The 26,399-nt window shown below is 49.1% G+C and overlaps 2 pseudogenes; one reads left to right on the top strand and one right to left on the bottom strand.

Moving 5' to 3' along the window:
- Window positions 1-277: 277 nt before the first annotated feature.
- LOC132772918 (zinc finger protein 850-like) lies at window positions 278-7,228 on the bottom strand (annotated as a pseudogene).
- A 2,212-nt stretch (window positions 7,229-9,440) lies between these two features.
- LOC132772917 (zinc finger protein 850-like) lies at window positions 9,441-14,609 on the top strand (annotated as a pseudogene).
- The last annotated feature ends 11,790 nt before the right edge of the window (window positions 14,610-26,399 follow it).

The following is a 26,399-nucleotide window of genomic DNA, read 5'->3' on the forward strand; positions in this document are numbered from 1 at the left end:
TTTCTGAGGGCATGAAGACATCACAAATTCCCTCCATGACATCCTGACTGAATCATCCTGGCTGAATCAATTCTCTCTCTGTGACATTTTGAAACAAGCAAAGGGCGCTGGAAACCTTGTATGGGAACTTGTGAAGCAACAAGTTCTAATGAGGAAACTGAGAAGAGGGGGAGATGGGCAGGAAAGGTGTATAAAAGGAAGTGGTGGTGGGGAAAAGTCAGTAGTGTCTTTCTTTGCTGCAAAGATCCAAGCAATATATTCATTTCCAAGCAAAACCGGCTTGTGAGTGATCATTTAATATTGCTATATAAAACCTACAGTCTTCCACAGTGTCACCAACATGAAAAGTTTGGAAAGCTCTGTCTTAGGAAATCTCTCAGGGGTCAAATAGCATTGTTCTCTTCTGCCTGAATCCTCTGATGTAAACGTAGACCCTGAACTCCGAATAAAGCTCTGCCCACAATCCAGAAATGTATAGGGTTTATCTCCAGTGTGATCTCCAGCTGCCAATAAGCCCTCTGAGGGAAACTCTTTCCGCACTCTAGGCATCTATAGGGTTTCTCTCCAGCGTGAGTCGGTTGATGGGAACATAGACCTGAACTATGAATGAACCTCTGTCCACACATCCAGGCAAGGATAGGGTTTTCCCCCAATGTGAGTCCATTGATGTGAACATAGACTTGAACTTTGAGTGAAGCTCTGCCCACACTCCAGGCATGTATAGGGTTTATCTCCAATGTGAGTCCTTTCATGTTGCTGCAGATGATCCCTCCGAGTGAAGCTCTTTCCGCACTCCAGGCATGTATAGGGTTTTTCCCCAGTGTGAGTCCGCTGATGTGAACGTAGACCTGAACTCTGAGCGAAGCTCTGTCCACACTCCAGACATGTATAGGGCTTCTCTCCAGTGTGAGACCGTTGATGTGAACGTAGACCTGAAATAGAAGTGAAACTCTGTCCACACTCCAGGCATGTATAGGGTTTCTCTCCAGTGTGAGTACGTTGATGTGAACGTAGGCTTCCACTCTCAGTGAAGCTCTTTCCGCACTCCAGGCATGTGTAGGGTTTCTCCCCCGTGTGAGTCCGTTGATGTGAACGTAGACCTGAAATAGAAGTGAAACCCTTTCCGCACTCCAGGCATGTGTAGGGCTTCTCTCCAGTGTGAGTCCTTTCATGTTGCTGCAGGTGGGCCTGCTGAGAGAAGCTCTGTCCACACTCTAGGCATGTATAGGGTTTCTCCCCAGTGTGAGTCCGTTGATGCAAACGTAAGCTTCCGCTCTCAGTGAAACTCTTTCCGCACTCCTGGCATCTATAGGGTTTCTCTCCAGTGTGAGCCCTTTGATGGGAACGTAGGCCTGAACTATGAGTGAACCTCTGTCCACACTCCAGGCAAGGATAGGGTCTTTCCCCAGTGTGAGTCCTTTGATGGGAACGTAGACCTGAACTATGCGTGAAGCTCTGCCCACACTCCTGGCATGTATAGGGTTTCTCTCCAATGTGAGTCCTTTGATGGGAACGTAGACCTGAACTATGAGTGAACTTCTGCCCACACTCCAGGCAAGGATAGGGCTTTTCCCCAGTGTGGGTCCTTTGATGGGAACGTAGGCTTGAACTAGAAGCGAAGCTCTTTCCGCACTCCAGGCAAGGATAGGGTTTCTCCCCAGTGTGAGTCCTTTCATGTTGCTGCAGGTGAGCCTGCTGAGAGAAATTCTTTCCGCACTCCAGGCATGTATAGGGCTTTTCCCCAGTGTGAGTCCGTTGATGTGAGCGTAGTTTTGAGCTCTGAATGAAGCCCTGTCCACACTCCAGGCATGTGTAGGGCTTCTCTCCAGTGTGAGTCCGTTGATGTGAACGCAGACTTCCACTTTCAGAGAAGCTCTTTCCACACTCCTCGCATGAATAGGGTTTCTCCCCAGTGTGAGTCCTTTGATGTTTATGTAGAAATGAATTCTCAGCAAAACCCTTTCCACACTCCAGGCATTTATAGGGCTTCTCCCCAATGTGGATCCATTGATGTAAACGTAGACCTGAACTCCAAGTGAAGCTTTGTCCACACTCCAGGCACGTATAGGGTTTCTCCCCAGTGTGAGTCCGTTGATGTGAACGTAGACCTGAACTAGAAGTGAAACTCTTTCCGCACTCCAGGCATGTGTAGGGTTTCTCTCCAGTGTGGATCCTTTCATGTTGCTGCAGATCATCCCTCCGAGTGACGCTCTTCCCGCCCTCCAGGCATTGAGATGCTTCCTCCGTCATGTCAACAGCGACAGGGGTGTTTAATTGCAATTCAGATCCTTCACTATCCTTCTTTCCTTTCTTATCTGAAAGTGAGATCAGGAATTCAGCAAGGCCATCCCCTTGAGAGGGTTTCCTTCTTCCTATGTTATTGGCTTCCGTCCTGCACCCAAGAGGTGGCTCCATAGCATCCTCGTTTTCCCTGGTCAAGAAAGAAGCAAAAGGTCAAGGATGGCAGCCAGAAACTTTCACTGCCTCCAAGATTTCCCCCCTTTCCCTCCATAGGTCATGCTCAAAATGGAAATACTAAGACATGCAGGCCTCAGGGTCTCAAGACACAGATTCCAGCAAAGGCAATCACGGATTCTTAAAAAGGAATGAAACTAGAAAGGAAGAAGAAAAGGAGGAAGGAGGGAGGAAGGAATGGCAGAAGGAAGAGGAACTCCTTCCAGTTATTGGAGCATCACCTTGATTTCAGTGGGTCCAACACAAACGAGGCCAAAGGAACGGGATGCAGGCCGGAAGAAAGGAAGGAACGGTATAAAGGCTACACAGATGGCAGATCTTCACAAACGGCTCTTTCCAATAGGAAAGGGTGTCATTCACTGGATAACGAGTTTCTCTGAATGACCAGGATGTGCCGGATGCTGAGGGACACAAAAATTACAGGGCTGCCTCCCTCCCCGTGATGGGTCCCAGGTCTGCTTCCTGAGCATCCCAAATTAGGCGCACGCTGCCACCACATCCCCTGCCTCTTCCCAAAGGAATCCTCCCGCCACCAATTCAGACCCACCAATTCCCCAACCAACAAATTCAAACCCACATCAAGGACTGCTGGGATATTTGACAAGAAAATATCGTTGTAGATTTGAAATTAATATGATGTGTGGGAATGAAAGGAAGAATGGGAGGATGTATGTATGGAGGAGTTAAGACTTTTGGAAGCACCAGTAAAATATTAAGGCCTGCAATGACTACCTGTAATTAAAAGTTGCTAATGAGAATTGAGAAGTAATCTCTGGTAAGAACTGTGACAATTGTTCTTTTAAGGTAATGTTTGCAACATTCCTTACGTTAAGAAGGAAGTCAACACAAGCCTTGTGTTTGGCAACACCAATCAAGAAGAGTCAACATCTGGCCAGGAAACTGAGATGATGGATCCGGGATGGCAGACGTCTATCATTCATTTACAACTTTGGGATGACATCAACAGAAAATTCCTATAAAAGACTCGGTCTAATAATGCTCAAAGTGTGACCGACCTGAGGAGTCTGGTTCACCCGCCGCGCTCTGGCTCATGGGAAGGAGAGGAATAGTGTCCCTATGGAGAGTGGCAGATTTCCACGGGAACAGTCTGGTCACTTTGGGGCTTCTTTCTCAAGGGAGGAGGAGGAGGAAGAAGTGCACTTTGGGAGTCTTGGATTTTGTGCAGGGAGTCAGGTTCTGCTGTATGGAAAACATACCAAAACACCTTGTCTCTCTCCTGAGAAATCTGTATCAGGGCCAAGTAGCAAAAGGAAGAACTGACCACGGAACAACAGACTGGTTCAAGATTGGGAAAGGCGTACGGCAGGGTTGCCTATTCTCCCCCAACCTATTCAACTTGTATGCAGAACACATCATGCGAGGATGTGCGGGGCTTGAGGAATGCAAGGCTGGGGTGGAAATGGCTGGAAGAAACATGAACAACCTCAGATATGCAGATGACGCCACTCTGATGGCCGAAAGCGAGGAGGAGCTGAGGAGCCTTCTAATCAAGGTGAAAGGAGAAAGCGCAAAAGCCGGGTTGCAGCTAAAAAACCAAGATCATGGCAACAAGAATGATTGACAACTGGGAAATAGAGGGAGAAAACATGGAGGCCGTGACGGACTCTTGGAGACGTGGCTGTTCCAGTGTGCCCTCCCGGAATAATGAATCCCATCGCACTTTGTCCTCCAAGCACTTTACATTTCCCCGAGTCTGCTTGTATGCCCTCCAAAAAAACACTTGTACCACCTTTCGTTGTTCATGGCCCAGCATTATTTCCAATTTTAACTTTACATTTGGCATCCCCACTGTTTTAATTATGTATTGCTTTTTGGATAATGTTGTGACCTACAAAACTCTACACGGCTCTGGCCCAGTGTATTTGTCTGAACGGATCTCCCTTTACGTCCCACCCCGGAGCTTAGGATCGGCTGGGGGGGGGGCTCTCTCGACCCCGCCAGTGTCACAAGTGAGGCTGGCGGGGACGAGGAGCAGGGCCTTCTTGGTGGCGGCCCCCTGCCTGTGGAACTCGCTCCCCGGGGAAATCAGAACAGCGACCTCACTCCTCTCCTTCAAACTCAAAACATGGATGTGGGACCAAGCGTTTGGTCAAATGAGCAGGTAAAGAATTGACACTATCTAGGTAAGGTATAATGGAATGGGATCTGGAACCCGGAAAGACGAATGCTGAACACGTGAATTGTTCTATATGTTGTGTTATTGATTGTTAATTGCATTGTGGTTTTATCTATGATAACTGTTTTAATTGTTTCAATTATGATTGTCGTTTTGTATAACTGTAATTGTATGGGCGCGGAATGGTGCCTTGTTGTGTAAGCCGCCCTGAGTCCCCCCCCCCCCCCGGGGGTGAGAAGGGTGAGGTATAAGTGCCGGAAATAAATAAATAAATATTTTATTTTAATTTCCTCTGCCTTTTCATTTAACATCATAAAAGGGAATGGTTGTTCTAAATCTTGCAAGAAGTGTTACATACTTGAAGTTTCTGCTTGCCTATTAAATTAACATATTCCTTAATACATAATGCAATTCAGCAATCAGTGCATGCCGATAATACCCCACTGTGCAGCAGACTGTATCCAGCAGTAGGATTATACATGTAGAAATGCATGTGTGTTCCATGCGGCAGTCCCAGACAAGGCGATTTGGCTGCATTTGCAATTCCCTGGAACTAATCCAATAGTCTAGAAGTTGATTAGTTCAGACTCATTTCTCCTTGCCAGTGAAACTCATATGGTGAAGAATTATTTGTAAAAACAAGAGAAAAACCTAAAGTTATAAAGTTCTTAAAATATGTAGAAATTAATTGCTAGTGTTTTTTTAAACAGACCAGGATCAGAGATCTCATTCATGTTTGGCTCCTTTTGCACACAATTCTAGCATTGGAATTCCACTTGAGGTACCATGGTTCCATTCTGTGAAATCCTGGGACTTGCAATTTAGGGAGGAGCCTTCTGAATTCTCAGTAAGATGTTTCTGTCCCTATGGAAACTACACATGTATTTTACTGTATTTATTTTATGTTGTAAGCTGCCCCAAGTCCCTTGGGGAGATGGAGCTGAGTACAAATAAAGTTTATCACCATCGTCGTCGTTGTCATCATCATCATCATCATCATCCTCACAGATCCCAAACTTCCATAGGGAGCACCCATGGCAATGGAAGTGAACTAATGTGGTAATTGTGTGATGTAAATGGGCTCAGTGACTGACTTTGGGTTACTTATGAAGAAGCCAGCATAATGTAGTGGTTTCAGTGTTGGACTAGGAGACTATGGTCTAAATTCCTTCTCAGCCATAGACATCCAGCTGGACCACAGTTCGAGTCCAGCCAATCTTCATGACCGCATCTCCCCCTATGAACCGGTGCGGACTCTAAGATCTGCCGGGGAGGTCCTCCTATCAACCCCACTTCCGTCTTTAGTGCGGCTGGTAGGGACAAGGGAGAGGGCCTTCTTGGTGGTGGCCCCGCAACCCTGGAATGCCCTCCCCAGTGAACTTAGACAAACCCCTAAACTACAACTCTTTTAGGAAAGAGCTGAAAACTTGGTTTTTCCAGCAGGCATTTGATAATGAGAGATGAGACGATTCGGAATGTAGTAGTAATTTTGTAGTAATGTTGTTGTCTGATAAGATGTTTTTATGATTATGACGAATTGTACACTGTTTTGCACTATGCTTTGTAGATTGCACTTGTTTTTCTTCATGTTGTACACCGCAATGAGTCACCCTTGGGGCTGAGAATTGCGGTATATAAGCGCAGTAAATAAATAAATAAATAAATAAATATGTCTTTTAATTGCCTTTTAATTGCTTGTATTGATGTTTATTGCTTTTGTTGTTGTGCCTGGGCTCGGCCTCGTGTAAGCCGCACCGAGTCCCTTGGGGAGAGAGATGGTGGTGGCGGGGTACAAATAAAGTTAACAATAAATAAATAAATAAATAATTTGTAGGCGCAAAGATGAGTGTAGACGCAGACCGCAGGCAGGATACCAGGAGGCGCTTCCTTCTTGGCAGGAGAGCAATGTCCAGTCTCGATCCAAGAGTGAAGAGGAGAGGCATCACACTGGCCACCAAGACCCCTCGCCTAGTCCAAGCCATTCCCTGTCATCACCTTTGGGTGTAATACTGATGCCTGGTTGCTGGTGGCAGGATGTGAGAGCGGGACCTTAGGGAACCGATCTTTTCCACACGTCCTGCTCTCGAGCCAGGCCTCATTGCCCCCCAAATCTCCTTCCAAATGAGGGTGTGTGCGTGTGTGTGTATAAGGAGGCTTTCCCCCTGTCCATGCATCCAGGTGTAGTAAACATTCTGGGTGATACCAGGGCGCACTCCTGTGTCTTCATGGGGAGCAGCTGCTGTGAGCTGACACTACCAGACCCCCATGCACTCACTGTGTGTTGACAGGATAGGCAGGTGGAAGTACAGGGATAAAAAGCTATGAAAGCAAGAGTCCAAAAGCCGCAGGCAGGCAGGCCCACACACCCAGAAGAACCCCCACCCGTGGCTGGGACCCAATGAGAGGCTCCTCCTGCCCCCTCCCTCCCTCCCTCCCTCCCTCCCAGCCCTCCTCCTCCTCCTCGCGGCCTGCCTGCCTGCCTTGGTTCCAGCCCTCAGGAGGGAGGGAGGCCTTGTGGGCGCCAGGCCTCCCTCCCGCGGGAACGGCTTCGCCTTCCACTCACCTCCCGGGATCCCTCCCTCTCGAGCGCCGCGCCCCCCTCTTGCCTGCCTTCCTTTCTTCCTTGTCACCAAAATGGCGGAGAGGCCCCCCTCTCCCTCAGGCCCGTCGCCGCCCTCCCTCCCTCCCTCCCATTGGCCGGTCCCGGGAAGGAGCCCCGCCCTCCGTCCCATTGGAAAACCTGCCTCTCGCCCAGGATTGGTGGAGGGCGAGGAGGGGGCGGGGCAAGGGGAGCGGAGGGAGGGGAAGGAGGCAGGCCCCGCCCCTTCCTCGGGAGGAGGGAGTTTGACGTTACCGTAGCCCCGCCCCCTCCCCGTAACCTTTGAGGAGGGGCGGGGCTTGCGGGGTCCCTCCTCTTCCCTCTCTCTCTGCACGCAAACCCGGAAGGAGGGAGGGAGGGAGGGCGGAAGTGTGGTGGAAAGCTTCCCTGGGCGGAAACATGGGGTCGTGCCCGGCCGTGTGGGAGCAGGAGCCGCCCTCTGCTCTCTCTCTCTCTCTCTCTCTCCGTGAGGGCGGGGCGCGGCTCCTCCTTCCGGGCAGGCCTGGCCAAGCCCTGGTGTGGGCGCCCCCTGGTGGAGAGCGGGCCCCGCCCTCCTGCTCCCCCCCTCTCTCTCTCTCTGTCCCCGCCCCTCTTGCCCCTCTTGCCCCGCCTTGCCATCCCCCAATCCCAGCCGGAGGCAGCCAGCCAATGGAGGGAGTGAGGGAGGGGCTTCTTCCCGGGCCCAGCCAATGGGAGGGCGGCGCGCGGCCGGGGTTCGGAGGGAGGGAGGGAGGGGGCGGGGGTTCCGCCATTTTGGAGAGAAGGGAGCGGCGCGTGAGGAAGGCGGAGGGAGAGAGCGAGAGCGGGGCCGGGAGAGGAGGTGAGGGGGCGGGGCCTCGCGGGGGGGGAGGGAGGGAAGGCCAGCACGGGGCGGGGTTTGGCACTCCTGGGGCGCCCACAAGAAGGCCTCCCGAGAGCCCCAAGGAAGGAAGCAAGGAATGCCGGGAGTTGTAGTCCAACACTCCGGGAGTTGGGAGGGAGGGGGGAGGCCTTCCTTCTCGGTGATTGCCCCCCCCCCGCATGTATAAATATGTGAGAGGAAGCCTCGGGGGGGGGGGGGAGGAGGAGGGAGCTTGCATTCTGCTTCCCTGGAGAGAGACTAGGACGCAAGGGAACCATGGCTTCCAACTCCAAGAGAGGAGGAGATTCCGTCTGAACACGAGGAAGAAGAACTTCCTGAAGACTGTGAGGAGAGCCGTTCAGCAGTGGAACTCTCTGCCTTCCCCGGAGGGAAGTGTTGTGGAAGGAGGCTCCTTCCTTCTTGGGAAGCTTGTAAACAGAGGCTGGGTGGGTTGTTGTAGGTTTCCGGGCTATATGGCCATGTTCTGGGGGCTGGGTGGCCACCTGTCAGGGGGGCTTTGAATGCCATCTTCCTGCTTCTTGGCAGAATGGGGTTGGGCTGGAGGATGAGGGCCCAGGAGGGGGGGGTCTCCTCTTCCCACTCTTCTTCTAGGATTCTGAGACCACTTCCCCCCTCAGGGCAGCAGCAGCAGAATAGGCTTTTGGACGAGCCTAGAGGCCGTGCTCCACCGGCCTTGCTGCGACTTTCATGCCAGCGCTGCCCTCGTTTCCATTTCTCTTGCTTCATGGCCAATATTTATTTATTTGTTTGTTTGTTTGTTTGGCTTGCATACTGCCACTCCCAATTTGGTTCGGAGCGGTTTACAGCAGTAGATTAAAACAAAGCCACCAACTTTAAAATACAATAAAATATGTATTTATTTAAGCCATTTCTGTCCCGCCCTTCTCACCCCGGTTCATTCAGGGGGATTCAGGGCAGAGCATGCAAGAGCAGCCACTCAGTGTTGGGACACAAAACTAAAAACACAGCCCCGTGGAGCCCAGTGTGGGCGGTCCCGTTCCCCTTGGAGGAGGAGGAGGAGGAGGAGGATGGGGGGGGGGGGGCTGACCCACCTAGACGGGGCTTGACAGGCCCATGGGTCGCTCCTTGTCCCTGGAGCCCCCTCCCCACAGAAATAAACATGGCCCCCACCCACCCTCCTCTCCTTTCAGAAACTCCTGGAAACACACACACACTTGCACTTCAGCGCGTGGAGAGGAGGAGGAGGAGGAGGATGGGGGCTTCTGGCTCGTCTTCGTGGATTAGACGGTTGTTACGATACATCTTAAATGAAACACCGTTGTCAGCCATTTTAATACAACATCTCATAATTTGTTTTAGGGTAAATATTTTATTCATGTTTTAGTTTGGATGTCTTCATGGATTGTTCTTGTTTTTATTTTGGTACTTAATTCCTTTGTTTTAAGTTTTCTGTTGTTACTCTCAATTATTTTGTATTATTTTGATGTTTCTGTGCCTATTTTGAGGCATTGCATGTTTGCCTTGCCATGTGTAAACTGCCCCGAGTCCTCCTGGGAATAGAGGCCAGTCTAGACATAAAGTTTCATTATTATTATTATTATTATTATTATTATTAATTGTGCCAAGGCCCTCCTTGTCAGCGCTGAGTCCAAGAGGACCCCATAACAGCTGATATGTGTCCTCAGGGGAAGTGTAACCCCATCAAGCATAGGGTGCCACCCTCTACCCCGATCGGCCTCCTGACTGACCAGAAGGACCTCTGTCTTGTCTGGATTAAGCTTCACTGTGTTACCCATCATCCAGCCCATCACAACTGTCAGGAAGTGGTCCAGGGTCTGGGGAGCTTCCTTGGATTTGGGTGGAAATGAGTAATAGAGTCGTGTGTCATCTGCATACAGATGACGCCAAACTCCAAAACTCCAGGTGAGCTCACCCAGTGGTTTCATGTAGATGTTGAAGAGCATGGCGGATAAAATCAAACCTCGCGGGAGTCCACAGCCAATGGCCAGGAGTCCGAGCAGGTGTCCCCCAGAACCACCATCCGGGTCCGGTCCTCCAAGAACGAGTGCAGCCATGGCAAGGGAGTGCCCTCACGTCCCATCCGGGAGAGGCGGCCCGTGGTCGATGGTAACGAAAGCTGCTGAGAGGACCAGGAGGACCATCAGGGAGGCACTTCCCCTGTCCAGTTCTCTGTGGTGGCCATCCACCAATGCAACCAAAGCTTTCTCTGTCACACGACCACGTCAAAATGATCGGTTTCATCCAAGAACCCCTGGAGTTGAATACCCACCTCCCACTCTAGAACCTTGCCCAAGAAGGGGAAATTGAAAATAGACCGAAAGTTGTTTAAGTTGGTCCTATGACTGCCTTGTTCAGGGATGTTGGGATGTTGCCCTGTCTCGTAATCCATTCGGCCAATCTCCCTCTGGCTCATTTAGCAAGCCAGGAAGGGCAAGGGTCTGGGGCACACGTGGTCGTGGCCCTTGCAGCTCCAAGGTCCTTCTCCACATCCTCAGGCCGAACCAACTGAAACACATCCATAAAAACAGGACAGCCGGGCGCCTCGGGTGCATCTATGGGTCCCGCCACAATATTGGAGTCCCGGCATCCCATCCCGGGATTCATCCGAGGGAGAGAATGGCCCAGAGCGGACTTTGTTCAGCAAAGACTCATTTTGTGAGCATCCCAACAATCCTCAATGTGGGTTGGGGAGGCAGGGCCTGAATTGGTGGTGGGAGGATTCCTTTGGGAAGAGGCCGGGGATTTGTTGGCAGCAGGCGCCTAATTGGAGACGCTCAGGAAGCGGACCCGGGACCCATGAGGGGAAGGGAGGGAGCCCCGAAATCTTTGTGTCTCTCAGCATTCAGCACATCCTGGTCATTCAGAGAACCCCATTATCCAGTGAACGACACCCTTGGAAGGAGTTCCTCTTCCTTCCTTCCTTCCTTCCTTCCTCCTTTTCTTCTTTCTTTCTAGGTTCATTCTTTTTTAAGAATCTGTGATTGCCTTTGCTGGAATCTGCGTATTCATTTGAGACCTGAGGCCTGCATTTCTTAATATTTCAATGAGGGGAAACGGGGGGGGGGGGGGGATCTTGGAGGCAATGAAAGTTTTTGGCTGCCACCCTTGACCTTTTGCTTCTTCCTTGACCAGGGAAAACGGGGATGCTATGGAGCCACCTCTTGGGTGCAGGATGGAAACCAAGAACATAGGAAGAAGAAGAAGAAACCCTCTCAAGGGGGTGGCCTTGCTGAATTCCTGATCTCACTTTCAGATAAGAAAGGAAAAAAAGAAGAGGCAAGGATCTGTATTACAACTAAACACCCACATCACTGTTGACATGACGGAGAACGCACCTAAATGCCTGGAGGGCGGAAAGAGCTTCACTCAGAGGGATCACCTGCAGCAACATGAAAGGATCCACGCAGGAGAGGAACCCTACACATGCCTGGAGTGTGGGCAGAGCTTCACTCAGAGTTCAAAACTACGTTCCCATGAATGGCTCCACAGTGGGGAGAAACCCTACAAATGCCTGGAGTGTGGAAAGACCTTTCCTCAGAATTCAGTTCTACTTAAACATGAAAGGACTCACACTGGGGAGAAACCCTATACGTGCCTGGAGTGCGGAAAGAGCTTCTCTGAGAGTGGAAGCCTACGTTTGCATCGACGGACTCACACGGGAGAGAAGCCTTATACATGCCTGCAGTGTGGACAGAATTTCTCTTATAGTTCAGGTCTACGTTCCCATCAACGGACTCACACTGGGGAAAAGCCCTATACGTGCCTGGAGTGCGGGCTGAGCTTCACTCATAGTTCAGCTCTACGTAAACATCAACGGACTCACACTGGGGAAAAGCCCTATTCATGCCTGGAGTGCGGACAGAGTTTTATTCAGAGTTCAGGCTTACGTTCACATCAACGGATTCACACAGGGGAGAAACCCTACACATGCCTGGAGTGTGGACGGAGCTTTGTTCAGAGTTCAGGTCTGCGTACACATCAGCGGATTCACACTGGGGAGAAACCCTATTCATGCCTAGAGTGTGGACGGAGCTTTGTTCAGAGTTCAGGCCTGCGTTCGCATCAACGGACCCACACAGGGGAGAAACCCTACACATGCCTGGAGTGTGGAAAGAGTTTCACTCGAAGCCATCATCTGCAGCAACATGAAAGGACTCACACGGGAGAGAAACCCTACACATGCCTGGAGTGCGGAAAGAGCTTCACAGAGAGTGGAAGTCTGCGTTTACATCAACGGACTCACACTGGGGAGAAGCCCTACACGTGCCTGGACTGTGGACAGAGCTTTGCTCAGAGTTCAAAACTACGTTCGCATCAGTGGATCCACATTGGGGAGAAACCCTATAAATGCCTGGAGTGTGGAAAGAGCTTTGCTGAGAATTCAGTCCTACAAAAACATCAAAGGACTCACACAGGGGAGAAACCACATACATGCGTGGAGTGTGGAAAGAGCTTCACTGAAAGCGGAAGTCTACGTTTGCATCAAAGGACTCACACTGGAGAGAAGCCCTATACATGCCTGGAGTGTGGACAGAGTTTTACTTATAGTTCAGGTCTGCGTTCACATCAACGGACTCACGCTGGGGAAAAAACATACACATGCCAGGAGTGTGGACAGAGCTTCACTCACAGTTCAAGTCTACGTTCACATCAACGGACTCACACTGGGGAAAAACCCTATCTTTGCCTGGAGTGTGGACAGAGGTTTACTCATAGTTCGGGTCTAAGTTCCCATCAAAGGACTCACACTGGAGAAAAACCCTATACATGCCTGGAGTGTGGAAAGAGTTTCAGGGAGAATAGAAGCCTACATTCGCATGAAAGGACTCACACTGGAGAGAAACCCTATACGTGCCTGGAGTGTGGACAGAGTTTCACCCATAGTTCAGGGCTGCGCTCGCATCAACGGACTCACACAGGGGAAAAACCCTATACATGCCTGGAGTGTGGAAAGGGTTTTACTCGGAGGGATCATCTGCAGCAACATGAACGGATTCACACTGGAGAGAAACCCTATACATGCGAGGAGTGTGGAAAGTGCTTCACTGAGAGTGGAAGCCTACGCTCACATCAACGGACTCACACTGGAGAGAGACCCTATACATGCCTGGAGTGTGGAAAGAGCTTCACGGAGCGTGGAAACCTACGATCCCATCAAAGGACCCACACTGGGGAGAAACCGTATACATGCCTGGATTGTGGACAGAGCTTCTCTCGCAGTTCAGATCTACGTTCACATCAAAGGACTCACACTGGGCAGAAGCCCTATATGTGCCTGGAATGTGGACAGAGTTTTTCTCAGAGGGATCATCTTCAGAAACATGAAAGGACTCACACTGGGGAGGAACCCTAAAAATGCCTGGAGTGTAGGCAGAGCTTACTTATAGTTCAGGTCTACGTTTACATCAGAGGATTCACATCCTGGAGTGTGGAAAAAGCATCATGAAATCTACATTGTCATAGAAATCACACTGGAGGGAATAGTGGTATTTGTAAGCAGAGGGGCTTAATAACAAAAGACCCTCACAGCAGAGTAGCTTATGTGGTAGCAGAAGCGCGACCCAGAACCAGTAGTCAGTATAAGAAGAAATAGAACACACACAGACTATTATCTTCCTTCCGGAGGCCTTTCTTGTAGAAAAATATTGTTACAACACAAACAAGGTTTCCATAACATAAACCAAAGTATTTATACTTCCTTTAGATAGTGAGATGACATTGCACTACTTCAGTCCTTTTTCAGTTGTCTTTTTATGTGTGACGATGTGGGGAAAAAATGTTTCCTTTTAAATCTTTTTACTGCCTTGTATTGATGTATTTTCCCCTTTTTTAATTGGCTAGGGCTTTCTTGTGAGCTTTTACTTTGAGGCTTTTATATTACAGGCTTGAGATACTCTTGTAGTAAACGAAGTAACAAAGTTTATTTATAGCTTCTGGCTCCAATGCTTATGGTTACATTTGTGTGTACTGTTATAGTCTTGAGTCTTACATTCAATATCATTCACTTAGTTAACTTTTCCTATGAAACTTCAACTGTTTCACATCAACGAATATGTTACTTTTTCATATACTCTTGACAGAACTATATTCCGCCTTAAACCACACTGGCACTTCTTTATTTTCCTTAAAACTTAAACTCAATTTTCCTCACTGCTTTTCTCTCACAGAAGTTCCTAACTGTCCTCCACAAACAGGAATCCCTAACTCCCGCTTCTCACTCTCCAACTGCTTATTTTTAAACTTAACTCCGCCCCTTTGGAATGTTCAGCTCTCTTCCCCCCAACTGCCATTCTGGCTCAGCGGCCCTTTCAAATACTGACCTACACTCATCTGCATACGACCAATCGGCTGCATGTATGCTAATTAATCTTGCCTCTACTGTTGCTACCCTATTTCTGCCAATTCTGCCACATTGCAACATAGAACTATACATCAAAAATTTAACATAGATCAACAAATTCGCTACAGATAGCTTTCCTTCACGCTGGGCTTCTCTTTCAAATGTAGATGAGGAACATATAATAAATAGTAGCTCTCTCCAGGCCGTAGCCAGGATTTTGATTCGGGGGTGGAGGGGGGGGGCTGAGTGAAAGAGGGTCTACCCTAGCAAACCTTTTGTGTATCGTTACCCCAATAATACCCCCATGCATATGGGATATACTGAGCATGGTGATCAGATCATGATATGAATAAACATAACAGTTTAAATAATGTACCAGTAAGGCCTTCTTGTGGACCACCCTGAGAATTTCGGGGGGGGGGGCTGACGCCCCTCAAGCCCCCCCCCCCCCCCCCCGGCTACATGCTTGGTTCTCTCCTTAGTCAAAGCCCAGCATGAGCAAAGCAGTCCTTACTCCGGGGGATTCTTCAGTCTTCCCACAGCCCAGGCTCCCTCCCAAGAGGAGAAGAGCGTCTTCACACAGGAGGAGAAACAAGCAACTCACAGGCACGCCAACTGTTTATGTTACCCTACGGGGTTTGCTTCATTACTGCATCACTTTAACTCCTTCAGTGCCTGTACATCGTTTTGGTAATTAAAAATACACAGCTAATTTTCAATATTTCTGGCAGTATTTAACGCCCAAGAGACAGAGCTTTCCAAACTTTTCATGTTGGTGAGACACATTTTAGACCTGCAGCAGGTAAGGTCCTGCAGAATCCTAAAAGGGACAATCTGGAACAGAAATTAGATCTATTAGTGGACATTGTGCGTGGAATGGACTCTTCCACCTGTGAATTATCTGCTGAGGTCGGAGACTCTCAAGCCAAAATGACTGAAGCTAAAATATAGCAGAAAAGTAATGAGAAAAGAACAGGAGAATTGGAACAGGAGATTAACATTGGAATGTCTTTTATTATGTTTGTATTAATCTTAATCCAATGTATTTTAAGTCATTATTCTATGTTTTAAGGCACTATGCGAGGGCCACTTGTAAGGCGCCTTGAGTCCCCTTCGGGGTAGAGAAAGCGGGGATAGAAGTCAGGCCAAGGAAGGAAGGAAGGAAGAAAGGAAGAAAGGAAGAAAGAAAGGAGTGAGATTCCTTAAAGCCAAAGAGTTGACCTGGAGAACAGATCAAGACGCCAGGACTGAAGGTTAGATGGATGGCCCAAACAGGCCAAAAATGGTGGATCAAGCAAAACCTTATCAACTTGGCTAAGCGACCTTGGAATTCCTCCGACAGAACAGGACAGAAAGGTAAATATAAGGAATTAAACAATCGTGATAAATACAGCAAAAATCATATGGGAAAAAGGGAGGGAGGTAGAAAGAAGGGAAATGACGTAAACATGGGTTACCAATGGAAAATGTTTTGAATGTTTGGAAATAGATCTTGACAAAGATCCGCCTAGTCAAAGCCATGGTCTTCCCTGTAGTCACCTACGGATGTGAGAGCTGGACCTTCGGGAAGGCTGAGCGGAGGAAGATCGATGCTTTTGAGCTGTGGTGCTGGAGGAAAGTGCTGAGAGTGCCTTGGACTGCGAGAAGATCCAACCAGTCCATCCTCCAGGAAATAAAGCCCGACTGCTCACTGGAGGGAAGGAGACTAGAGACAAAGTGGAAGTCCTTTGAATGCCACATCATGAGGAGACAGCAAAGCCTAGAGAAGGGAATGATGCTGGGGAAAGTGGAAGGCAAAAGGAAGAGGGGCCGACCAAGGGCAAGATGGAGGGATGGCATCCTTGAAGGGACTGGACTGACCTTGAAGGAGACCCTGGGGGTGGTGACGGCCGACAGGGAGCTCTGGCGTGGGCTGGTCCGTGAGGTCACGAAGAGTCGGAGATGACTGAACAAATGAACAACAAAGACCTTGACATTTGGGATTTGTAGTTACTGGGATTTATAGTTCACTACAATTAGAGAGCATTCTGAAACCCACAAACGACATAAATGGGGCAAACTTCCCACACAGAACCCCCATGACCAACAGAAAAGACTTAAGGCCATCCGGTCCAACTCTCTTCACCAGGGCAAGAAGATGTTATCAGAGCCCTCCTGACAAAGAGCCATCCAGTCATAAATAGAGATAGATAGATATGATTCTCTCTCACACACACAGATATAGTATCACAGATTTGAAAGAGACCCCTAAAGAAGGACAATGATATCTTGCATGTTCCCGAGTAGGCAAACCAGACACTCTCCACATCAACACTGACAAAGAAACAACAAGAAATACGGTTTACCCTCAAGCAGAAAGACATGACATAGATTAGAAACCCACACTTTCTCATTACTTTATTTCCCAGATCACCAGACTGGGCCACAGCAACGCCTGGCAGGGGACAGCTAGTCTATAGAAATAAAAATGTCATGTTTGTTTGTTTGTGGGATTCACAGAACTCAAAAACCAGTGGGCCAATTGACACCAAATTTGGCCACAAGACACCTACTGATTCCATATGCCCAAATATGAACACAGATGGAGTTTGAGGGAAATAGACCTTGACATTTGGGAGTTGTAGTTACTGGGATGTATAGTTCACCTACAATCAAAGAGCATTCTGAATCCTACCAGCGATAAACTTGGGCTGAACTTCCGACACAGAACCCCCCCCCCCCCCCCATGAACAGCAGAAAATACTCAAGGCCATCCAGTCCAACTGATATGGGGCCGCTTTTAGGAGGGTCTCCCCAGCCGAGGAGATCCCGAGGACCGCACCAAAGAGGGTCCCTGAACCTTGGCGAGGGCAGCAAAGCCAATTCCAGCCGCAGAAAATATTAAAAATAATAAATCCTCGCCAAAGCGGAAGAAGATGGCGACCGAGGCATTTTTATTAGCGATTCAGCTGAGATCGGATGCACTGTGGGAATAGTTCCACCACAGGCATACCAGCACAGAGTTTACAGGCATTTTTAGAGGCAAAATGCAGGAAAACATTTCAAAACGCCCTCCCTCTTGGGCTCCTTAGCAAATCAGGGGGAGGGAGGCAGGACGGAAGAGGGGCGTTGTGTCCAGAGAGGATGAGGACATTCCACTGTCCTGGATTTCCGGTGCCCGAGGGATCCGCCAGCCAAGGAAACTAGGGGGTTTTTTTTGTTCTTGTGATGGATCAGTGATTAGGGATAATCATTTGATTCAGGTTTTCCCCTTCCAGGATCAGGTAAGGTAAAAGGTGAGGCTGGGAAGGATGCTTGTTGTGAAGGGAAACTTGGCAGAGGAGGAAATCACAGTCTGAGGACCCCCTCCTCAAGTCAAATAGTAACTCCAGGTCCCGTTGTTCAGGTGTGAGTTCCAAGTCAATAGGTGTTTTTGTGATTCCTGCTCAGCCTCCCAAAGGGCCAAAGAGTTCATGGCTGGGTCAGACTTCTGAAGGAAATACATAGAAGGAAAGTATATAGATCAATTGCCCCTTCTCCATCCCACCCACCAGAGAAATTTAATAAAGAAATTATTTTCAAGCAATGTGAGTCCATGAGCGGGAAAGATGTCCTTGTGAGTCCAAAACGTTAGGCAGAGCTGCCACGCTGGGATCGGAGCTGGTCCTTGGGAAACTACAACTCTCATGGAGGGCAGAAGTCCCAAGATCCAGCCGTTTCCCAAAAGCCTCGTGGGGTCCTTGTTGTTGTCAGTGCTTTGGCAATGTGACCAAGACTTGACCCTTGTTGTGTAGTCTGGTGCCCTTGCCCTTGGCAGAACTATAAGTCACTATCCCTTTTTGGGGGGGGGGGGTCGACATCACAACTCCCTTCTTCTCCAGGGCAAGGAAACGTAAACAAAGCCCTCCTGACAAAGAGCCACCCAGCCACAGATGTGGATAGATAGATACATATGATGCACACTGTGCCGTTACACCCAGATGCTTTATACAAAAAACAACCTATGATGTGCGGTGACTCTGCCTGGGAAAACTGCTGGGGCTTTCTGGAGAAAATTGAAATAATCACCCATTGAGTCTATTGCAAGTTCTGAATGTCCAAAAAGAATATTTATTTCAAAGTCTTGCAGACTTGGTACAGTTCTTTCAAAGTTGCAATCAAACAGTCAATAGAGGAAATCAAACAGATACTCCTTCTCCACCAAATTTGGGCATATCGGTTATTTGTGCCAAATTATGCCAATTAATTTGAAAAATAGGATCCATGTTAGTGTTAATATTTAACTCAAATCAACCTACACTTTGTGCAAGTGATAAACGTTCTAATAGTCTCATCTCCACTGGAACAAGAATTCCAGCTTTCCACTTCTGTAGGGAGGAAGTTTCTCTGCTGGCTGGAGGGGGCTGGACCCAATTCCCTTTGGGGGTCTCTGGCATCTCATTCCCTGGAGCTACATAAACTGGATGGCCAAACGCCGCCTTGGCGTAGTCGTGGTTCTCTTGCTTTCCTTGGATTCCACCTGGCTCTCACTCCTGGTCCTGTTGTCTCCTGTTGTCTCCGCAAATTCACCTTTCTCTCCAAGTCTTTGGCACAGAGTATGTTTCCGACCGGGCTGGATCCGGCTGAAACCCTGGCTGATATCTCTGCCGTATCCCAACACTTGTGAGGCTTTTCACCTGAGGAGAATGAGAAGAAGGACATCCCATGACACAAGGCAGCCTCACCCGCTTGGTGAAGGACCCAATTTTGGGCCCAGATCTAAAATATGAGGATGCCTGTTGCCCCCCACCTGGCTCCCTTCCCAGATCAGAAGTCCAGCAGGGAAGAGGAGTGGAGACCCCATGCCGGGAAGCCAGCCAGACCAGTTCAAACTGCTTTAATGAACCAGAGAAGGAAATGCAAAGACTACCCAAGACTTCTAGAACAAACTTTGTCCTGTGCTGCCTTGGACTCACCTGAGGAGGAGGAACGGGGCAACCCAAGAGCTCTGGTGTCAGTTGGAAGCCACTTGCAGCATCCTTCTCTTTGCATCGTTGGCAACCAAACAGGCCTGGGTCTTTCTCAGCCATACGTGTGAGCATTTCTTCATGATACAGAGCTTCGTGGTACCACTTATCCAGACATACTTGTCCCATGGGGGGCGGGGTGGGTGTTGATGTGCCTGGAGCTTTGCCTGAAAGCTTGGCCTCACCCTTGGTCAGGCTTGTGGGGCTTGTAGTCCAAGCTGTGCTCCTGCAGAAAGGAAGGAAGGAAGGAAGGAAGGAAGGAAGGAAGGAAGGAAGGAAGGGCTTGAGTCCACGGCACAAGGCGTCTGGTTCCCAAAGAGCAGTCCTGCTGCTGACACGAGGGTTTCACCCTTTGCGCCCCTGGCTGGGGGCTCCGCCTCACAGAGTCATTCTATGGGACTTCTTCTGAGCAGTGTGGGTTGCATCGATTAGGATGATCGCCTTAGAGTTCTGTTCCTGGCTGTCATTTAGTTTTGCATATAGAAAAACATTTTTGTCTCTTCCTCTTCCTTTGTAGAGTCTTTATTCTGCTTGCTTGCATGTTTGTATTTCTGTTCTTTTAAATAACAATTAATGTAAAAGATGCCAAATGTTTCCACTTTACTAAAATATACAGCACTAAAAACTTTGGGAAAGGTTCCTTCTTTCCCCAATCGCGGATCAATTAACCAGGAACGGATCACAAACGTCACAAAGGAAATGTCATATTTCCAATTTGGCCACACTGGGACATCATCATCCTTTGAGTCACCACCACCACCACCATTTCTTGGGGGCCATGGAGCTCTGCGCGACTGCCTGTCTGTCACCAACCGAGTCTGCTAATGTCAGAATGAGACTCCCATGCCATAGGGAAGAAGGAGCATCCCCAGACTTTGCCTAAATGGGGCAAAATAGCATTCAACCGGGAAAACCTAGAATACTCACCAAAATACATGTGCATAGCAGATAAACTCTGTGTTGAACTCAAGGTACATCTGGGTCTTCTATATAGTGTAGTCAAGCCACATATAACCGCATCTGTAAGGGATCCAAAGACACAACTGGACAGGAGTTGGATGTCTGGCAAGTGGCCGGCCTCTCTCCCTCCCAGCTGCCACCTCTGCTCAGACCTGAAGGTCATCCCCATAGTGACCTCATCATTATCATCATTCATGGCATCAGAGTGTTTGTGATCAGCTGAGGCTGCCTCCATGTCAACAACAGTTTAGGCAACCCTTGCCACCAGGCCCCATCTGCAATACTGTAGGATATCGTTGAACTGCTTTGAACTGCATTCTATGAAGCTACGTATGGCAGAATGCATGATGGCGCCTCGGGTGTTCTTTATTGGAAGTTACATAATGGGTGTAGAAGAGTTTAACATGAAGCACTCCCTCACTAATCCAAAAGGGTCGGTTACGCACATATTGTGAACAGATAATTGGTAATATTGGTAAAATACATATTATTATTATTTTACATTTCAGTTGGAAGATGAGCAAGTGAAAGACTGTATGATAAAATGGGATGTTTATCGACCAGAAGTTGATGGCAAAAGTGACTAGGAGGGTGATATTGGAATCACAGGATAACAGAGTTGGAAGAGACCACATCGATCATCATTAACTGACCCAAATAGTACTTTTTCTGTGACTTTTGTGAGTGTTGACTATAAAAGTGTAGCTCAGAACTGTCACAGTTAGTTTCTCATCCACAATATTACTACTATGCTATAAAGGTGCCAATATATGGGAGATGATTTCCCAGCCACAGAGTAGAGATACCACAATACAATGTATTTGGATCTCCAAGATGTTTTTTTGGTATATGCAAGGTCTACATCAGTGGTTCTCAACCTGCAAGTCCCCAGGTGTTTTGGCCTTCAACTCCCAGAAATCCTAACAGCTGGTCTACTGGGAGTTGTAGGCCAAAACTCCTGAGGATCCACAGGTTGAGAACCATTGGTCTACATTTAGTCAGCTAACATTGGGAACTTGTATTAACTGACCTAAACATGGATGGGTTATGGGTAGATAAACCAATAAGCCAGTGGGTGCTAAATACCGATCCTCTGATGACATTTACGATACGCCTTCCGAGATATGTCAACCCTGGCTAGGTGACTCTGATGTCTATCTGACCCTGAGGAGGAGCCCTGGACCCAGCGTCGATGTCATGAAGGTAGAGCTGTTGCCTTAGAGTTGGATCCAGAGTGGCCTTCCTGCCTGCCTGTGGAAGGAAGGAAGGAAGGGCTCCATCTCCTTCCATAAAGGACGTTGTGTCCCAAGGACGTTCCTCCGGAAAGAGAGGCAGAAGGCGCATTTCATTCATTTCTCTGTGTGACTTGTACACACACAGCAACAACAACAACGACAACTCTATGCTTCTGTTCTGTATTCGGATCTGTTACTTAATAGAGATCTCAGTCGCTGTTACAGGAGACTAGTTCCGGTGGAGGCAGCATGGAGGCTGCAGCAGCTTGCTGAGGCTCCTCGAGCTCCAAAGCTGAAACCTCACCTAAGGGGTCGGGGGAGTAATATCACCCCCCAACAACGACAGATAAAGTGTGTTGGCATTCCTCCAAGGCACGCAGCGAGGGGGGGTTTCCTTGGAAACCTCTACTGGCAACGAGAGACCTTGGAGATAAGACCCGGGATGAGATGGTATTGCGGCTTACCGCCTCCATTAAGATTAATTAATTGGAGTTACAAAGAAACAAAAAGTAAAGAGAGATAAAGGAAACGGAGGGAAGAAAGAGCAAAGAGCAAAGAAAGGAAACTTGCTGAATAAGCTACCCATAGAGACTGGACATAAGAGTAAATTATTTGTTTGAATGGGAGCTCTTTGAAGTCGAACTATTTACAAACTACAAACTACAAATTACTCAAAATGATGGCGGCGTGGTAAGCAGCGAACCTTCTTCCCGGGGTAAGAGAGGGGCCTCAATTTACCTTATTCTGGCTCTATTTCCCCTTTTGGACTCCTAAAAAACCGCCCCCACACAAACAGTAATTCCCAGGGTCACGAAAGTGAGCTTGGAGACCTGTTTCGGGGAGCGTCGGAGAAAGTAGACAAACAAACGGGGAAGGAGGAAAGGAGAAGACAACTGGGCCACCGCCATTGTTGGCCCCAAGCTCCCTACCTCCCAGCTACTGGACCCCTTCTGGACCCCCTTACACCCTCCAGTCTCCAGCTTCGATAATCTTAGCTTGGACGTTGTACCTGGACGGAGAAGTGGAGGCTTTGTTCGGCTACTTGGCCGCCCAGCGGGTTGGCAGACTGACCTCCGAGAGGGCTGTTTTCACCCACGCCGCCCCCTCCTGCTCGGCCCAGCCGGTTTGCATTCCAGCTGCAGCCTCGGACATCTGGCTGCTTCAGCCGTGCGAATCGGCTCCCCAGAAGAGAAGAGTGGAGGTGGAGCGAGGCCCACCTCTAGTTGGGTCCGAGCACGCTCCCTCCCAAACCACAGATTAGTCGACCGGAGCTTTTGGGGCCGGGATAACTCGCAGTTTGCTGGCCTTGTCGGCGTGCGGCGCTAGGACCCCGGGGTGGCTTGAGTTGCCGCCCCAGGTCTTGACGCGGCCGCCATCTTGGTTCGTGGTGCGGTTATCGCGGCGGCTCCCTGCGGCCAAAACTGGCCTTCTGTGCTCCGGGAGCAGGCACATCCATCAGCTTAGCCCCTGCGCTTCATCGCCCGGCGGAGCCATCGACTGGTCGGCAGGGCTGCCGTTCGGACATTAGCGGCTCTTCGACACCTCCTGCTCGGCGGCTTGGCGGCGTTGGAGCCTAGAGCGAGGTCGGTGGTTGTCATCTCTAGCCGCCCTTCCAGACGCCTAGGCTTTCCATCTGATGCTCTCCCCTTCCCCAGGGAAGTCTGCCCTGGCTGGCCTGGTTTGGGTCAGAGCCTGGGGGCAGCTAAACGGAGTTGGGTCAGGACCGCATCCCTCCAGAGCATCACTGGGGCCAAACTGTGTATGCCATCGACGCTACCAACTTTAGGCCAACGCTGTGCTGACCGACCTTGGTTGTCCGACGTGTGCTGACTAACTATCTATTGTGCCGACTACCTGTGCTGTTCAATCTATTGTGCCGACCGCTGTGCTGTTCAATTTACTGTGCTGTCCACCTGCGTGTCCATCCTTTACCATCGGGCCGATTTCGGCCGTTGATCATCTTTGCGGACACTAGCTTTATCTCTGGAAGGACCAATACCAATTCACCTTTTGATCCATTTTCAGTCATTCATTGCCTTGATTTTGTGTGTCTTAACATCTCTACCAACAGATTAGGTGGTGCTGTTATTTTGTACAATTCTAGCACTTTATATTATCAGCACCTTAATCCTTTAGCACTTTAAATTGTTATCCTGTACTGTATTGGTTACTATCCAGGTGCTAGTCCCTAGCTTCTGAAATTGGGGTTCCTCCATGACGCACCTTATTTTAGCACTTTAGAACAATCTCAATAACCTTTTGCACTTTAAGACCTGGGAGGTTGCTACAACCACTGGCTGCACTTTAAGAACTTTGGTAGCTTTAGTGTGAGTGTTACTATCCTCCTTTGCACTTTAAGATCTGTAAGATTTATACAACCACAAGCTGCACTTTACGAACTTTGGTAGCTTTATTGAGACTGCTAACATCTACCACCCATGCTAGTTCCGATCTCCTGGTATCTTGTAACACTGCTGTTAGCTGCCTGCGGGAGAGGTAAGGAGGGGAGTGAATTGGAGATCCCAGTGCGAGTTAAACCGGTGATAAATCATATAACCAGCAGTGAAGCATGGGGTGAAAATAGGAAGGTAGACTGCGTCATGGAGAGGGAGGGTGTTCCATTGGTCGGGGAGCCCCCATAGAAGTCGTGGTGGGGATGGGGAGATACGGGAAAAGGAGACCTCGAATTCGGCCTAGGGATCGTACAACAACATTAGTAACTCCAACTCGGTCTCCTGATATGGTGAATTGGTGTAACCAGGTCGGCGGTCCCCCCGGATTGAAGGTGGTGCTGTTGAACGCCAGATCTGTCAATGGCAAAACAGCTTTCATCCAGGATTTAATCCTGGATGAACGGGCAGATCTGGCGTGCATCACGGAGACCTGGCTGGACGAAGCTGGAGGTGTGAATTTGACCCAGCTTTGCCCGCCAGGTTTCTCCGTGCAGCACCAACCAAGATCCGGGGGGCGGGGAGGCGGGGTTGCAGTGATCTATAGAGACTCCATTCTTCTGACCAGGGCCCCCATCCCGCAGTCAACAAATTTTGAATGCGTCCACCTGAGGGTGGGTGACCGGGACAGATTAGGGATTCTGTTAGTGTACCGTCGGGGGACATGAGAGAAGCCTCCTCGCAGGATTGCAAGACATCCGGGCGTCCCCTGGGCAACGTCTTCGTAGACGGCCGATTCTCTCAACCCAGAAGCAACCGGAGACAACTTGAAGCATGCAAACAAGGAAGCAAAACAACCAACGGTCCTTTTCAGGACCAACCATGACAATAATCGCAATCAACATCGAAGGAATGTCAGCTGCCAAAGAACAACTGCTCTATGAACTGTGCCGAGATAAGAAATGTGACGTGCTGTGTGTCCAAGAAACACACAGGGATGAACGACAGAAACGACCCAAAGTTCCAGGAATGATCCTAGTAGCGGAAAGACCACATGCGCAGTATGGAAGTGCTGTCTTTGTCAAACCAGGCCTCCAAGTCAGCAGTGCCCACAACACTGAAGAAAACAATATCGAGGTTATAACAGTAGAGCTTAATAACATCACCATCACCTCTGTGTCCAAGCCCCCAAATGAAGATTTCTGCTCCTCCTCCCCCGAGAACTTTGATAGGCACCAAAGGGCAGTAGTAATTGGTGACTTCAACAGCCATAGCCACGTATGGGGCTATGCCCAAGAGGACAGAAATGGAGAGGCTGTCCTGTCCTGGTCTGAACTGCACAAACTATCACTCATCCATGATAGCAAGCTCCCACCATCCTACAACAGCGGGAGATGGCACCGAGGTTATAACCCAGACCTCTTATTTGTGAGCGACAGCATCGTACAGCAATGCACCAAATCAGTGGGACCACCAATCCCAAACACACAGCACCGACCAATAATATGCCAACTGTTCCCAACAATAAGGCCTCAGGAAGTTCGATTTAAACGAAGATACAACTTCAGAAAGGCAGATTGGACTAAATTCTCAGACATGTTAGACGACATGATCACATCGGTCGCGCCAGTCCCTGAGGAATACGAACATTTTATTGAAATAGTGAAAACCTGCTCACGGGCCTCCATACCGAGAGGCTGCAGAACCCACTACCTCCAGGGCATTACTTCTGAAACAGCTGCCTTGTTGGAAAACTATTACAGGCTCCACAACGAAGACCCATTCAGTGAGCAGACTCTTCAGGCAGCGCAGAGCATGGTGTCCTCCATCTCTGAAGCCAAGAAAGAACAGTGAATCAAGCTGATCACAGAGGTCGACATGGGCAGGAGCAGCCAGAAGGCACGGAGGCTGCTGAGACGGTTGAGCAACGACCCCTCACAAACTAATACCCATGCCAACATAAAGGCAGATCAGATAGCACACCAACTCTTGAAGAATGGGAAACCCAACCTTGCCACCAAAGTAGGAAAGAAACCAATAGCCAGACAGCCGGAGATTGAGAACAACAACCTCCATGAACCCTTTACATCTACTGAATTGGACATGGCTCTCAACAAATGTAAGAATGGCAAAGCAGCTGGCTTGGATGATCTACGGATGGAACAAATCAAGAACTTTGGCCCAAAAGCAAGGCGCTGGCTGCTGGAGCTGATGAACAACTGCACTGCATCCTGTCAGATCCCCAAAATCTGGAGGAAAGCAAGAGTCATCGCCATCTTGAAGCCAGGCAAAGACCGTAATGACCCAAAAAGCTACAGACCAATCTCCCTGTTGTGCCACCTCTACAAAGTTCTGGAGAGACTTATTCTGCATAGAATTATGGAAAATATAGACCCCTGTCTGATCCCACAGCAAGCTGGCTTCAGAAAAGGCA

Source organism: Anolis sagrei, chromosome 4, assembly GCF_037176765.1.
Source record: "Anolis sagrei isolate rAnoSag1 chromosome 4, rAnoSag1.mat, whole genome shotgun sequence".
In the NCBI taxonomy this organism is placed as follows: Eukaryota; Metazoa; Chordata; class Lepidosauria; order Squamata; family Dactyloidae; genus Anolis; species Anolis sagrei.